The 14,657-nt window shown below is 36.8% G+C and overlaps 1 protein-coding gene across 1 annotated transcript in view; it reads right to left on the minus strand.

The window, feature by feature from the left end:
- cdkal1 (CDK5 regulatory subunit associated protein 1-like 1) overlaps positions 1-14,657 on the minus strand; it is a 433,346-nt gene that overhangs the window by 222,698 nt on the left and 195,991 nt on the right. The window lies entirely within an intron of this gene.

Here is a 14,657-nt window from a genome sequence, read left to right on the forward strand (position 1 = left end):
CCAGACTTCCAGACTAGCGTACGAACCCTGCACTCAGTACTGCATCTCCAGCCCTGCCCCACTCCTTGTTCGCTGTATTTATCACATATCTCTTCATAGTAGTGCATACTGATGAATCATCTCCTGATCACTCGATTTATCACCAAACTCCTCAAAAACGCTATCAAAGTCATTATTTTATTTCTATAACATCTCAGAAAGCTTGGCAAATGTCTGCGACTTTTTTTGAGCGCTGAATGCGGAAGCAGCTATCTTGTTTGTTTATGTCCGTGTTATGCCTGTGGTGAAGGGACTATGCGTATTGCTCAGATCCACCTCCGTTTTTTTTTTTTTTTTTTCAGCTTCTCTCGGCCATCGAAAGCTTTTCTCTGCTTTTTCCAGAGAAATCTGACCAGAAAGGAAAAATTGTAATGTCGGACCTAATCCGACATAGGACCGCAAAGGGTTAAACTTTATATTATCCAATCACCTATCAGTCTATCCACAATATATATATATTTTTAAATCTGTTTCTCTATTAAAATCGGCTCTTCTATTCAAACCTGATGATACATTATACTGTCAGAATACTTAAGCAAAGATTCTACCCAATAAAAGTGGGTTGGAATCTATCAATGGGCCTTGTCTGCATGCCTGCAGGGTTTCTATATCTGAAAGGGAATCAAAATGGTTTGTGTTGCGGTGCATTGTGAAGGCTGCCTCCCACCTCCCCTCCGGCCCTGACCCTCTATGCCTGGCCCTGGTGCTCATATCAATAAAGCGCTAGCCTCCCTGCTTTCCCCTCCCAGTAGCACACGTTGCTGTTGCTGCCGGGCAACTGACACTCTGCATTTCAGACGCCTCGGAGACCATCTGCCAAAGTAAGGCCTGCCTTAAACATTTCTCAGAAAAATGTGCAAGCTTCAAGAACAATCAATCTTTTAGCTACCATTGTTGCTTGCGGCAAATAAAATGCCCCCCCCCCCCCATCCCATCCCATCCCATCCCATCCCATCCCCCCTCCCACTAATCGTATTCTACTTTCAGTCTCTGAAAATGGGGCAGAACTTTTAAAGGCTGCCTGCATATAGTCTATGCACACATTAAGAATGTATTCCTCTCTAGCGTCCATTTGCTTAAAAGTATGAGAACACTCTTTTTTTAAATCATTAATGGAGGTACATACCAGGCTCAAAAGGACAAAGAAATAATTATACTTCTGATTGACAGACTTTTTTAAAGTATATTCAAATGGTGTTGGTGCAGGAATCATATTTATGCCATATTTGCCAAGGAAATTGAATGCAATCTGCACACATCTCACTTGACTAGTGCACAGTATTCAAACACACACTGAGCATTTCCTTTAAAAAAAAAAAAAAAAAACACACAACACTTCTCTGGACATGTTTGTACGCCTCTTACAGCCTTCATTTCCAGACGGCTAAATTGCCATCTACTTTGCCAGATGAGCCGCCTAAAATAAATAAATAAATAAATAAATAATAAAAAAACTAGTTTCTACAGTGCTCGCATGTTCCAGTCAATAGTATTCAAAATGTTTATTTTGTTCCAGTAAAATAGCGGCGATTTCCAAGAGTATATAGCTGCAGGGTAGCGCACACAGGGTATTTTTTTGTTGCTTTTTTGTTTTTTTGGGGGACTAAATGAGGCAGGCTGTATTTTAAGACAACCTAAAAACTTCATGGAAACCTGGTTTAAGAAAGCTGTATGATATCAGTAAGCCGCACATGGCCAAACTGGAACTCAGGCACACACATACTGTCTCCGGTATTTTAATATGAATTACTTTATTTACATTTGGAACGAGAATTTCTCAGTCTAAAAGAAAACTACATAGAAACACAGACAACCCGAAACTACTATCAAAATAGTGAGAAAATGATGAGACTTATTTTTATTTTTCCATGGAGATTGCCCCCACTGTAATCCATATAAACCTAGGTCGTTTCCTCCTGTTGTTTTCTCTCCAATGATCAACCCTGTGTTAATCCGACCCTGGTTACGGCCCTGCAAAACACAGCTCATGGCTTACCTTTTCTGTATTCAAATTTACTACCAATTAATACTGCTTCTTATCATCTTTATTTTAGAAATTGCTTCACATTTTTCTCTTCTGTCTCGCTTGGTATTATGTGACATTGTTTGTTTTTGTGCCTGAAATATAATTTATCCGCTTCATTGGTCTGGTTCCATCTTTCACCACTTTTATCTGTGTGGAATTATTGCAAAACCAAAACGGAGTTTGCTTAAATATGTGGACTTTACTTTGAAATTTACTGTGTGCTAACACAAGTTTGTGGTTTTAAAATTCTAATATAAATAAGTTATTTTGTAATCACTTTTCATAGACACAAGTAACTTTTACTTGCTCTTTAAATCTTGATGCTTAAAATCATAATAAAATGAATAGAGTTACTTATTTTGAATTTTGGGTCCCTATTAAGGCACCTATTTAGGCCCAGGATATGCAGGATTTAGACCCCTGCAAAACCCTGAAATTCAATTTCAGTAGGAGGCGTTGCCAACTTACACCCGCGCTGGGGGAGGATCCCCATACCCCCTGCCTTCTAGTTGGGATTTCTAGCCTCCAACTTTAAATGGAAATGAAAAAAGACTGCTCTTTAAAGTTGATATATGTATATTTGCACAACAACCCTCTATATGATCGTTTACTCTTCCTGTAGTGCCCTCAAATCATAGGATAAAAAAAAAAAATCCATTTGATATATACAGTAGCCGTCCAGGTCCCTAAATCGAATTAGTTTTATGATACCTTAAAAATAAATGGCTTCTTAGAGATTAGTAGGTTTGGAGAGCAAACACTGTGCTGCCTTTATATATACTGTAATTACAATAACCGACTCCCATCCTGAGGCACAACAGTCACCACCTACAGTTTTGTTTTATTTTTTATTTCTTTTTTAGCATAACAGTGAAAGTTGTATTAGGGCAAAGGGGGAAAAATAGTTGAAGGTTAGTTTCAAGCCTTTTTTTCAGCCTGTAACAAATAACAAATAACCTTCCTAATTGCTGCTCATGTGAGCATTGTGAAATAAATATATATTAACATAAAAGAAAGGCGAGCATAGTTCCTATTACAGACACAACAGTTTCCATGAAAACAAGTTAATTCTCAGGCTACTTTCCAGTTTTCGAAACCCTGCGGTATAGCTGCCCTGAAATGACTTAAAGCTGAAGACTGAGCCAAATTTGAAAATTTCACTACAGCAAAAACTAAAAAGAGTGTCTGGTGGTTGTTTTTCTACCAGCAATAACTGCAGTCTGCCAACCAGTGCCAGAACACAGAACAAGCCCAAAAGGGGAGCAGGGGAGGAGAACTGGGTCATAATGGTTTGCTCACTGCCAGCTCTGCAGCTGTATGCACCACACTTTCAGGTAGGATTAATGACATCATACATCTTGATGATAGATCAGGGAGCTCTTCTGGTTCTCTGGCCAGTTCCAGGAGACTAGGTGGAAGTTAGAGAGATGAGGAAGAAAAAAGATGCTGCATAGTATGGGCCATTAGACTGCTTAATTATAGTGTGTTTAATACCAGAATGTTTTATTTTTAAACCTATATTTCTTGAAAGTACTGTAGATAGTACAGCACACAGGTCACACAATCATAAAATATGTACAAAGCCATTTCAACGTAGCATAGAAGACCAGATATTTGTACAGTACTCTCCGGCTAAGAGAACACCCCAGGGGAAGCAAGCAAAGTGTTCTGATAGCCGAACTGTTCTCCAAGACGGAGTTAGCCTCCAGACACAATATAAATCAATAAATACATATGTATTACTTGTCATGACGCACGTGCATCAACATATGAAATGAACTGAATAATTAAAAGAAAAGCAATAGGCAAGTGTATGTTAATAAAATATAATAATAAAGTAACAGACAAACTAACGTTAATAAAACTAAAGCAAAACAACACGGTCAAAAAGCTTAAAACCGCTATGTATTATTAAATTAGCTGGTGGGTGTGTTTCGGGCTATCACAATGGCAGAGGCAAAACTAATGGGCGTTACTTAGGATTAACTTAGCGTTAATAAACTAACTGTCAAACTAACTGAACACAGCACCCCTGCACACATACAAAATGTAGCAGCGGTTCTGGAAAGATTTAATAAACCAATCAGTGTCCCTCAAGACACTCTCACAATGACAAGTTGTTTACAGTACTGTATCCGTTGTGAACGAATCTCTATCGGTGGCAAAATGGTGTTCTTTTAAAAAGTTCCTCTTCCTTAACCGGGGGAATTTACAATGGGGAAAAAATCAGTTTCACCACAAGAGTGTTCCCTTAGGTGAAGTGTTCTCTTAGGAGGTGTTCCTATATGCGAAAATTACTGTATTAATAAATGTGCAGCAATTCCTATTAAATAAAATCAGTTAAGCATTATTCTGGCTGGCATGGTAACTCCACGTACTTTAGCGTGTAAGCTTGTTGTCAAGAGGCTGATAGTGTACTGATGTTAATTGTGCACAGCAGGTTGGAGGGGTAAATTCACAGTGAGGGTGTAATACAGATAACTGTACCCCAGAGAAAGGAAAAAAGTGGATAATAATTGAGGCTTTTTCCGAGAAATCACATATAGCCTGCTATAATACAGGTACAGAACAGACTGTTGTCATGTCTCAAACAATACCCATACGATTACGTCAAGATGGTATTCTATTTACAGCTAGTAATGTGGATAACTGTCTGACAAACAGGAGTCATGGGTATCCACTTGACAGAAAAGTAACATGACCTCAATATTCGGCAGGTACCCTAGGTCACAGGTGGCGTTAGAGTTGTGTAAAATAGAAAATATTAAGTTGCAAGCTGAAAGGCTTTTGGAGTTATTAGCAGTTGTAGAAGTGATGGCGGCGGATTTGCATAATTATACAAGCTCCCCACACAGGGATGCTTAATTTTCTTCAGTTTTTTTTTTTTTTTTTTTTTTTTTTTAAATAGATACAGCATTTTATAACATAGTGGTCATGCATAATCTAAAGGGAATCCCACATTTGGTTTGAGGAGTAATTTTTAATTTGACGCTTTATTTCTCTGGTTTGGGTCTTTTAGATACAACAGTACAGTATTGATTTACCAGTTCTGTTACTATTAGTGATGTGTTCCGCTTGTAGTGTGCTTGTGTTCTTGTCTTGTAATTTATTTGGTTTTTGTGTTGTAATACCTTGATAACATTTCGTAGATTAAACCATTTGATGCTAAGAAAGCAATATACGTTGCAGCAACATATATACTATTTCCAAAGCGTTCATTTAAAAGAGCTTAGATGTTTTAATATTTTAAAACACATAACAATCCACTTGACCTGGACTTAAGACAAGTAAATTGGAATCACCAACAAAAAACAATACAGATTTTGTTTTTTTTAAGTATGTGTAAACCCAATCATTTACAGTCTTATGGGTTACTACAGCATAATGACAATATAAAACACTAAAAATGATTGCCAAAATGGTAATCCATATGAAAATACCTAGTCAGCAATATTTTAATGACTTTACATGGCAAGATGAAACACAGGTATACAGATGACATGTCATCCATATCATACTCTACCTAAACAAGGCAACTGCTATTAGAGACTTAATATAAATGGAGTCTTTTATTGCTCAAAAAACTCCCTGGAATATGAACAAAGCAAGTTGTACTAATGTTCACCGACAGGATAAATTTCTTGCATTTATGCAAACACAAACAGACTACACAGAACTACCTTTTAATTTTCTTTTGATGTATCCATGTTTAGGTTTTAAAAATGAACAGTCAAACAAATATTAAACATTATACGGTCCCTTCTTGCTACAAGCTCCATTCTAAAGGCCATCTTTGCCATTAAGAACACTCTCTGGAAGTCCCTTTTGATTTGGAGATAAATAATAAAATTATAAGGACCATTTTAAAGTATTCTTGGGTGGCCATTGTTTAATTGTGGAACACAGACAAACCACCTACTGTATAATTTGAAAATAAAACCCAACATTTATGAATAAAAGTACAGTATCTTTAATCTTAAGCTTTCCAGAAAAAAGACTAAGTAATGATTAGATTTTTTGGCACCTGAGAATGCAGAAATAGCAAATAGCAGCACCCATCAATTCTTATTAGCAAGTCAGTAAGTAGTGTGTCAGTCATGTAAGAAGGTGTAAGGAAGTAGATGACTTGAAACAGGACATTTATAAAGATGAAGGTAAAAGAAGAAAACAGTACAGATGAGCAGATGCTATGAACTAGAATATAAGGCTGTGATTTAAATCATAAGGTTCTAATAATGTCATACAGTGGCTCAATGGCTTTGGAATAATGGAGGAACCCAAGAATGCAAAGCAGCCTTGAACTACAATTCAACCCATATTATTTTGGACCAGATTGCGTGCTTCTGAAAAATAATGTATGTTTTTAAAGCGAAATAACAAAAGAAAAAAACACTGACATTGATGGTTTCAATGTGAAGTAGGAGACAAAATTAAGCACAGTTGAAGGATGATGGCTTCAAAGCATTTCATGGATTTTTCTTTAGAATGTTTACTACCTCTGTACTAATTATAAAACCTCTAATACAATATCTTAGCATTACATAAATATATGTATGCAGTGTATTTAAATTCATGAATCATGTATCGCGTCAAATGTACACCCGTATACTTGTCATGTACAAAATATGATTGTCTAGAGGTTCATGCAGACCCTGCACTATGTTGAAGAATTAGTCTAATTTACATTCTTATGACTGAATAAATATATCAAATCTTACTGTTGCTAAGCAGTATTGAGTCTAGCACTGAGCAAGAATCATCCCCAGAGAACACCTGGCTGCAAAGGGGCCTATCTGCAAACTTGTCTGAAGCTGCCTACAGTAATAATCTGAGCTACTAGTATGTATATAAGCTTAGCAAACAACAGACTGAATGGGACTATAAAATGTCCTACCCCTAGTCATCTGTTCAAGAAAATAGATCCCATGGACTACCACTTCTCTTGTGAGACAGCATTCCCATTAAAAAATATTTAGTGACCAAATGGTCTGAGTGGGACAATAAAATGCTCCACCCTGAACCACCTTAAATTAGCAGTGGTGTCCAGATACTTTTGGATGGACAAAGTGATGTACACTAGGTCATAACATGCAAAAGAGCTGACAAAAATGTCTCCAAACTTCCATCCACCAACATTAAACTTAAATGATAAGCCCCATGCGTTAGGCGCCAATACTGCTGTTTGTGATAGGTGCTGCTTAGGTTTTCATGCAAGGCTGCTTGTTAGCCTGCGTATTACTGATCTGTTTCTTAGGCAACCAGCGGTTGAAGGCTGTAAGCTATGGCTTGACCTACAAACACCCAAACCCCAATTACTCAAGCTGCAGATCTGAATTACGGTAGCTGACCACAAGCTAAGTGTTTACCATTCTTGGCATTTATTTATCCAGACAATAGAATAGTAGGACCACCTATGTTGCTTTAATGAGATCAAATAGGATTGACCTGGTGCCACAGACATACATGTCCATTGGCTTTAGCTTTTGAAAAGTAAAATAAAGAAAGCCATTTAGTTATGCAGTTTAAACAGTGAAATCTCTATTCACAATGCCTGGCAAGACGACGTAGACAAATGCACAGAGCAAGGATCCACAGCTGGTTTCAGATATTCTTAAATTTTTTTTGTATGTGATATTATAATGCTTTTATCAATGTTTACCCATTAAAACTCAAAATCAGAAATCCAAAAAACAAACAAGTTACACCCCAGGGAATTATGCACAGAAAAAAATCAAAATGATGCGTTCTCTGTACAAGTATGTGCAAAGTAACAAAAAGTATTGTGCAGTTGTATTGGGTTCTTCTCTCATATTAGATATCAAAATACTAGCATAAGTTTAAAAAAAAAAAAAATCTAGGTAGAAAACAATAGAATTATTTAACAACGTCTTTCTAAATTCTAAGATTGAAATAAAGAAACACCAGCATTGTGGACTATCCACTGCCTGCCCCAAGTCCTATTCAAACTAAGTAGCAAATAATATGCAGCCACAAAAGCAGCAGCTGCCTGCTGCACACACTGACAATGGTGGCTATTATTTTTTTTTTTATTTTTTTTTTAAAAGCTTTTCTTTAATACAACATTAAAAGGAGAGAAAGAGGGGGAGGAACAGAAAAGAAAACAATTCTTAAATTCCAGACATGAGGTCCTACTTCTTGCATATTGTTTAAAATCAATGGCAAAGTTTGAGATGCAATTTAGATCAAAAGGAACACACATGCTAGTGATGCATTACGGAGCTATGCACTGTTCAGTGCAGATCAAACAAATCTAAGTGTAACACAATCTATAACTAGGGAAGTGCTAATGGTTCTCATAATGGCAACAGGATCTGCAACTTATTTTGAGATCTAAAGTATGGCTGCATTATGCAAGCCTATGATCTTAATTCAAATTGTTTCAATATTTACTTTAGCTGCATTATCAGTAAAATATTCGCTGCAATTTTCCCTTGATCTGTAAGCAAATGGACAAATTGGAAAACCCACTTCATGTAACCCTATGACAAAGGCATCCTCTTGAGAGATTTATAATGTGTCTTCCTCCAGCCTCCTTATCTGGACAACTTTTAATTATGGATGTCATAATACTTTTGATAAAGAGAGAGGTTCCAATTGTATTCAGGGATTTACTGCATGAGGTGATACAAAACCAATTTAAATGGTTCATTTTCTACGTTGACATATTTGAATCGTGCTGTCCCAGTCTGGTGGTTGAATAATATGAGAGACTGCCACTCCCAGCTAAGGATTGCCATGACAAGAAAAAAAAAAGTCTATTAAATGTATAGCCGATTACCAGGGCATTACTTCCCTAATGTTCCTGAGCTGATTAGTCAGCCAAAAGCAAATCAATGAGCCAACAATAGCGTATGTCACGGCTATCACATCATCAATCACAATTTGATTAACAGAAACCTAACCCTACAATCCCCTCCCCCAAACACATTGCATTTTGTGTTTGTTTGTATTTCTGCACTTAAGGAGTTACACAACTAATCAGTTAAACTATACATATCCAGGCACACTGGTACTGTACAAGTTTCATTTTTTTCTCTTCACCAGTTACCTCATGTGTGACTGAACACTATGCTGCCTAATAAATAGATGAGGAAAGTAAAACTAGACAACCACTTATGAAAATAGTAGCCTTTTAAAGCAACAAAAAAGTACTTGTACATTATTTAAACAGGCATAGCATTTTAACTCCAATACATTACCACATTAGACAGTTAATGTGGACCAGGAATGCCCAATTCTGGTTCTCGCAGGGGGGGGGGGGGGGGGGGGGGACGACATTTCCCCTTCAGGTTTATTAGGAGACATTATATAAGTAACTATTCTATGGCCTGGATTGAGGTTTATTTTTTTTAATTACACATAAAACACTTTCAAAACATATATGGAACAAAGACCTGATTAGCTGAGCCAACTTTGCCCACCCATGCTTAAGGCAGACCAATGCAATTTTCACATCATGTACTGCAGATCTGAAAATAAATTAACACAACAAAAAATGTAAGTATATTTTCAGAACTGTTATCTTAATGCACCCTGACTAATACTGGTCTCAAATGGGGCATAGTTTATTTGAGTTTTAAGCGATTCTGCAAATATTTTCACAATACTTAAAGATTTTAATTGTATGAACTTACTGTGACTAATAGAAAGTACTGTATACTGTGATTATAGCACTGTAATCCATCACAGTATACAAATTGAATTACCTGTCAGTCACATTTTTCTACACTACTTTTATCTTATTGTATCAATAGATACTAATGCTTAGGGTGAGTACAAGTGACAGCCCCACTTCAGTTTTAAAGCCTGCACAGAATGTATTGATTCATTTTCAAAGACACGTTTAAAGTTTTATTTTTTTTTATTTATTTATTTTTATTTGTATAACAATATGTGTGGTGGGTTTTCTTTACAGAACAACAATTTGGGGTCATGACCTTCAGATGTTTAACATGCAAAAAATAAAACATGAGAGTGATCCAGGATCAAACATGGTTTTAGGAAATGCAGGGCTCAGAATTAACAGAGGCCATGCGGCAATTGCTGCCACAATGTCCATCAAAATGTATGTCTATTCACGGCTATTGTGGCCACAGTGCACTTTCCACTACAGCAGCTAGAGACACCTGCACACAACAAATTAGGAGATGTTTGGATCCAAAGAATAACATCATTATGTGACTTGTTTGGTTAGGTTGCATCATCAGGGGAAAAAACTAAAATAGTGAACACAATACCCTTTCAAGCAATTTCTACCACGCGTAATAATGCCATCTCAGTAGTTTAAAAATGTTTAAGATATCCCCTTATTTTAAATTTCCTTTTTTTACCACAACAAAACCATGATGGTAGGAAATACTTTTCTACATTGTATTAGTGTGTATTATTATTATTTGTCCATCACATGATAAAAATAAGTTTATGTTGTTTCAGTTATAAATATAACACAGCGCCTCAGCATTTTGTATGTTACACGCGGGAACGATATTTCAGAGTTAAACTGTTTACAATATATGCTATTAAAATTTAACAAAATGGTCCCACGGCGTAGTGGTAAAAGCCAATGCCTACAGCATAGGGAGCTACGTCCTCGCAGGTTCGAATCGAATCAAGGCTGCTGGTTGCCAGGGTGGCGGGCTGCCCAGCAGCAATGCAATTGGCCGGAATACCGGTGGGGAGGTTTAATTTCCCGGTCAGGGATCTTGCCGCCTCGCGGTGTATGGCTACCCTTTGTCTGCCTAGCACTGAATTGCTCTCGGTGCGTCTCAGTGATGACAGCTGTGTTCCTCCAAACAGTGAAGCTGTTTGCCAAAAAACTTATTTTCTGACCCTGTGGGCACAAAAGTCACCCTCATGCCAGTAAGCCAGTAGCCACAAAGGACAGTTCATACAATTAAAAATGTAAGAGTCTCCATTGAAAACCAGATGGCACTAGGTTCAATGTACATGTTTAGAAATATGCCAATATCCCAATATTTAATTTCTTTCCAATTTGTTTCTAGCTTTTACTTTGCTGCTGTGTGTTCTGTGTGATTATCTATTGTATTTGTGCTTGGATCATAATTTGCCATGCTGAATCATTATCATGAAAATATTCTTCAGAGCTAACTGTGGGAGAGAATATCAGTGTTGCACAGTCTTCAGTGCATAATGATTCACTTATGAACTTTAGGTCTATAATACTGCAATGCCACCCCACCACAAGGTTTTGTTGATGAATAGCAGGAATAGGTGTTAGTTGCAGGCAATGATAACCTTGAACAAGAACAACAAATTTTAAGCTTTCAATGCATTCCAGACCCCAGATATTGCCTGGGTCAATTTGTGAAAAACATGTATAAATGTGAAAAACATGTCACCCTGCTAAATTATTGATCAGAAAGCCTAAAAATATTTTCTGTTCACTCTACTTGCAAATAATGTTAAATAGAAGGTGTTGAACCATGAAGATGGCAGTCACTGCTCTGTGAAATCACAGTGCAGGGAAGTGGCTATAATTTGTACCTCCCCTGTTGCCATCAAACAACAAAAACACTCCCTAAAAGCTAACTTCAAATACACGAGGATCCCTCAGCTTCAAAATCAGAAGAATTGTCCAGATGACCCCCATCTGCCAATTTAATATATTCTATCCAACAACTCGCATTAATATTTAATATAATAAAGGTGCTGTTTAAACAGAATGAATAGCATGTGAAATTAAAGTTGGCAAATGGATTAGCCTTGTATCATTTTCTGTACATGATTTCACTGAGTTTACGACTGATTCTCTTCACGTTCCAGTAAGCTGCCCTTCAATTGCATTTAGATCAAGGTGTATTTACAAAGATTTTTAACAAAACTGCTCTGTAATACAGTATCTTAATAGATCACACAGAATGCAAATATAAGATGCACCTGCACTCACTCTCATACCAGTAAAATCAATAGCATTCACAATAACTCAAAAAAAGAATAAAACTATTTGGCCATAATAGATGTATGCTTGTATTCATGTATGCATACATGAGTAACTAGTACAGATTAAGATCAACAGGCATAAATAATAAAAAAATAGGCATGTTCTTTCACCATACCAGTAGTGTTATTTCCTTGCTTCAGTATTATTTGATGCAAAGTGCATGCTTTAGTTGTGAAATATTACGAGGCCATTTACCAAAATGGTAATTGGGCATGCATATTAAGCTAATAAGGCTGCTTCATTATTACACAGGGCTGGTCATGCAAATGCTTCGTGGTTTTCAAGGTCATGGCAGGAAACAACAGTGTTGGTAGAGTACAGGTTTGAAACCAGGGGAATCTCAGGAGGAGCACCACCTGAATTGTTTACTGTTTTTCAAATGAATTACTCTGGAATAACACATTGGTGTAAATAAGCCATTCACAACCACATCCCAGAACAGAGGGCAGATTAGCAGCAACAAAATAACTTGGTTACATTATCAACTTCAATGAGAGAGTACTCACTCTATAGACAAATACCATGGACATAAGTGCTGCTGGAAGCATCTAAATCACTTGGACATAAAATGGATGTTGAGCATTGTCTACTAACTTAATATTTAACACAACCCCCCAGTAATGAACCTTAAACAAGAACTGGCACAACTACTAGCTGAAGTCAACGATAACAGAAACCACACTAGACTTTCCTGGGACTATGTATACGAGACACAAATGTACAGTAAAGTACTGTACATGCTTATGAATAAGATAAGTTGCTTTGGAGAGTATTAGAAATACTTCAGGCAGTGTGTGAGTGAGCAGTTGTTCACTGCCGTTGTAAAATCAATTAATGAAACCTGCAAATGTATGATCATAGAAAGCCTTACGATTATATTTTTAAAGGGATTTATTGATGTGGAATCACAGTGGTATTTCACAGAGTGGCATGTGTGAGTCTGACCTCTCCAGCGTCTCTGTGAGGGTCTGTGTTCTTGATAGGGGCACTGTTGATCCGCACAGACAAGCTGGTAGAAATAAGGACCAATCCATCACAAATATTTCTGGGCACATTAGCAGCCATGTTGCCGACTCAGAGGCCTGATACACTATGAGGCCTATATTAAAATCATGCCAGCACTTGCAACAACCTGACATATATGGCATAAGGCTGCTTTGTCAAATGAAAATCTTTCTCCAAGTTGTACTGACATTTAGGTACATTTGGATAGATGGTAAAATGTCAGATTGTTCCCCATCCCTGTTACCAGCCCTTTTGTCAGTACGCTAGCAACCCCAACAACTTCATTTATCTTTGTTCTTAGAACAGCTTAAAAGTTCTATTCTAATGTAAAAGCTGACGTACTAATCAGAGGATTCAATCCACACTACGAGTTTAAATAAATACAACTAAGCTTAATGCTACTTACATTGTACAACCCAGTAATATATATCTAAACACGACATGGCTTACAGAAATTAATCTACACACTAGGCTGAATACCAATACAAGATGCATTACTATATTATGATAAGTAGTATGAAGTGTCCAAATGAAAGTCTTAGTTTGGAGCTGCATTTGACATTAATAATACAACATTAAATAGATAATGTAATGTACTTATTGTGCTTTCAATTATGCGTTTTTATTTTATTTAACTTACTTTTTAAAGCAAACTAATGCCACAGTCCCAGCTGTTCTCAAGACACTGACATACAAACACTTTATATATGTATTTAAATTAAATAAACTGTGTATACCAAGGCATTGTTCCAACACAGCATTTTCCCAGTTCAGAATTTACTGTGACATGTCGCTTGTGGCCGCAAGGTTTAAGTTAGAATCTCAAATTCTGCAATTCCAGCGCACAGCTGTAGATTTCTTTCATATAAATCTATTAAAATTCAGTTAATAAGGCACGCATCAGCCCACAATAAAGTACAGTAAAAAAAAAAAAAAAAACTATTTATATTAAACCTCATTATTTTATCTTGAATGGACATTTGTATTAAAAGCCTTACCAGTTAATCTGTAAACAGAGTATGCACTATGCACATTAATTACAAATGTGCAGTTCACTCATAAGAATTAAAATGAGAAGCATCCGATCTACACAAAGTTTTTACTATCTTTCTTGTTCTTCCCTAACAAGGCCCTGATCAACGTTGTTGTTGTTATCCTTTTGGGAAAAAAAAAAAAAAAAAAAAAAAAAAAAACAGTGTTCCTTAAAGTCTCTTTGGTGCAGATGGCATTTTTACAAGGTTGCACATTTCTAAAACCCTTTTCTTAATTCAGAGAAACATCTTTTATCCCAAAGTGCACATGCCTCATTTCCAAGGTGCTTCTTCAAAAGGCTTCACATTGTTTGAGGTATGCTGCCTGGAAGGCTCAGAGGAAAAGCTAATGAACAAAACAAGTGCTATTACAAATTAGATTTCCTAATAACGACGTTTACCCGCTTTATCCCTCACGATTCAGTTGGTGTACTCAGGAAGATGAACTAAGCAATCTCTCCTGACCCTTTACTTTTCACCTTCTAAGATGCTGTCATGGCAACATTTCAACTCAGTGGCACGCAGAGGCTGAGCTCAGGCAGCCTTGTCTCTATTTCTGACAGGGTCAGGACAT

Source organism: Acipenser ruthenus, chromosome 3 (assembly GCF_902713425.1).
Source record: "Acipenser ruthenus chromosome 3, fAciRut3.2 maternal haplotype, whole genome shotgun sequence".
Classification (NCBI taxonomy): Eukaryota; Metazoa; Chordata; class Actinopteri; order Acipenseriformes; family Acipenseridae; genus Acipenser; species Acipenser ruthenus.